General features: G+C 41.4%; 1 pseudogene; it reads left to right on the top strand.

Annotated features, from left to right (window-relative positions):
* The first annotated feature begins 2,071 nt into the window (after positions 1-2,071).
* Positions 2,072-2,701, top strand: LOC105731667 (transcription factor BTF3 homolog 4-like; annotated as a pseudogene).
* Positions 2,702-3,197: the final 496 nt, after the last annotated feature.

Here is a 3,197-nt window from a genome sequence, read left to right as displayed (position 1 = left end):
AGCAATCCCACTTCTGGGTGTATATCCAAAAGAAATGAAATCAGTATGTCAATGAGATGCCTGCACTCCTATGTTCACTGAAGCATTATTCAGAATAGCCAAGACATGAAACCAACCTGTGTCCATCAAGAGATGAATGGAAAAGAAAATGTGATACATACACACACACGTGCGTGTGCACACACACACACACACACACACACAGGAATGCTATTCAGTTATTAATAAGAGGGAGATTCTGTCTTGTTTTGTTTTTAAGACAGAGTCTTGCTCTGTTGCCCAGGTTCAAGTGATTCTCCTGCCTCCGCCTCCCAAGTAGCTAGGATTACAGGCAGGCATGTGCCACCACAGCAGGGTAATTTTTTTGTTTTATATTGTGTTTTAGTTTTTTGTTTCTTGAAATGGAGTCTCACTCTGTCACCCAGGTTGGAGTGTAGTGGTGCAACCTCAGCTCACTGCAACCTTTGCCTCCTGGGTTCAAGTGATTCTCCTGCCTCAGCCTCCTGAGTAGCTGGAATTAAAGACGTGTGTCACCATGCCCAGATAATTTTTGTATTTTTAGTAGAAACAGAGTTACACCATGTTGGCCAGGCTGGTCACGAACTCTTGACTTCAGGTGATCCAAGTGTCTTGGCCTCTCAAAGTGCTGGGATCACAGGCGTGAGCCACCACGCCCAGCCTAATTTTTCTATTTTTAGTATAGATGGGGTTTCACTGTGTTGGCCAGGCTGGTCTTGAATTCCTGACCTCAGATGATCGGCCTGCCTTGGCCTCCCAAAGTGCTGGGATTACAAGTATGAGCCGCTACACTACGCCAGAAAAGAGGGAAATTCTGTCATTTGTAACAAAAGAATTGGACCTGGAGGACATTATGCTAAGTGAAATAAACCAGGCACAGAAACACAAATACTACATTATCTTGCTTACATATGGAATCTAAAAAACTTATGGAAGTAGAGTACAGTTGTGGTTATCAGAGGCTGGGGGGAGAGGAAGAATGAGAACATATTGACCAAAGGGTACAGTTTCACTTTGACAGAAAGATATGTTTTAAAATCTGTTGTACAACATGGTAACCATAGTCAACAATAATGTATCATATACTTCAAAATTGCTAAAAGAACAGATTTTAAATGTTCTTACTACAAAAAATAAGTATGTAAGGATGGATATGTCAGTTTGATATAATCATTCCATAATGTTTCATATACACATATTAAAACACTGGGCCAGACATGGTGGCTCACACCTGTAATCCCAGCACTTTGGGAGGCCAAGGTGGGCAAATCACTTGAGGTAAGGAATTCAAGACCAGCCTGGCCAACATGGTAAAATTCTGTCTCTACTAAAAAATTACAAAAATTAGCCAGGCATGGTGGCAGGCGCCTATAATCCTCGCTATTTGGGAGGCTGAGGCAAGAGAATCACTTGAGCCTGGGAGGCGGAGGCTACAATGAGCGGAGACCGTGCCAGTGCACTCCAGCCTGGGTAACAAGAGCGAAACTCTGTCAAAAACAAACAGACAAATGAAAACATTGTATACCATAAATATATATGTCAATCAAAATTAAAAATTAAGGCTGGGCACAGTGGCTCATGCCTGTAATCACGGCACTCTGTGAGGCTGAGGTGGGAGGATCGTTTTGAGTACAGGAGTTTGAGACCAGCCTGGGCTGGTAGCAAGACCCTATCTCTATAAAAAACAAAAATATAAGCCAAGTGTGCGTTGGCACATGCCTGCAGTCCCAGCTATTCAAGAGGCTGAAGTGAGAGGATTGCTTGAGCTCAGGAGTTTGAGGTTGGAGTGAGCTATGATCTTGCCACTGCACTCCAGCCTGGGTGATACAGTGAGACCTTGTCTCAAAAATAAATTTAATTTAAAAAACTTTCTCCTGAGGCCAGGCGAGGTGGCTCATGCCTGTAATCCCAGCGCTTTGGGAGGCCGAGGTGGGTGGATCACCTGAGGTCAGGAGGTCAAGACCAGCCTGGCCAACATGGTGAAACCTCGTCTCTAAAAAATAAAAATAAAAAAAACTTTAAAAATTTATCCTTGAGGAGGCAGCCATCTTGCTCTTGCCGCGTGCTGGTGTTGGAGGACCCTCCGTGCTTCAGATTTACCAACAGCATGAATCAAGAAAAGTTAGCCAAACTTCAGGCTCAGGTCTGGATAGGGGGCAAGGGTACAGCTCACAGAAAGAAGGTGATAGTACATAGAATAGCTACAGCTAATGACAAAAAGCTTCAGAGTTTTCTAAAAAACTGGCTGTGAATAATATAGATGGTAGTGAAGAGGTGAACATGATTAAAGATGATGGGACGGTTATTCATTTCAACAATCCCAAAGTCCAAGCTTCCCTTTCTGCTAACACCTTTATTATTACTGGTCATGCAGAAGCCAAACCAATCACAGAAATGCTTCCTGGAATATTAAGTCAGCTTGGTGCTGACAGCTTAACAAGCCTTAGGGAGTTAGCTGAACAGTTCCCATGGCAAGTCTTAGACAGTAAAGCACCAAAACCAGGACATTGATGAGGAGGATGATGATGTTCCAGATCTTGTAGAAAATTTTGATGAGGCATCAGAGATGAAGCTAACTGAAATTTTGGTTTTTGGAAGCTGCCATGGACTAGATTTAACAAATCAGCTATGTGGTTCCAAAGTTTTACAGACACGGAGAATATCACCTGTTACTAGTTACTAGTTCAGTAATATAAATATTTTGTATATTAATAATGCTGTTTATTCAGCATTTTTTGGTCATTTGATTTTGCATTTTGCACTTCCTCCCAGGATATTTTTTTGGTTAAAATATGAAGTATTTATGCAGTTTGAGGGTGTTTTGGTTTTTGATTCCTGTTTTTTTTGGTTTGGGGTATTTTTGGTGTATGTATGTTTATGTATGCATGTGGGTATGTGTGTATACAGTGGAGAGCAAATTGGAAAATAGTTCTACTTATCCTGCTCCCTCCCAAGCAGAAACAAAAAAAATCTTGACCAAGAAAAAAAATTCTCCCTGAAGGTTAATAAATTAACATGAACTTTTATTTTCACCCCACCCTCATTTCTGCCCAACATTTAATTCTATCAGTTCAAAGGTGAAAATATATCCAGAAGCCAACAATTCTTTGCCAACTCAACCTCTTCTATCTTGGCCCAAGTCTCCTCTTACCTAGGTTTAATTATGATAAGTTCTCAAC

Source organism: Aotus nancymaae, unplaced genomic scaffold (assembly GCF_030222135.1).
Source record: "Aotus nancymaae isolate 86718 unplaced genomic scaffold, 86718_ANA_hifiasm-v0.15.2.pri h1tg000030l, whole genome shotgun sequence".
In the NCBI taxonomy this organism is placed as follows: domain Eukaryota; kingdom Metazoa; phylum Chordata; class Mammalia; order Primates; family Aotidae; genus Aotus; species Aotus nancymaae.
Note: the sequence above shows the minus strand (reverse complement) of the source record. Positions and strands in the feature narration are given on the sequence as shown.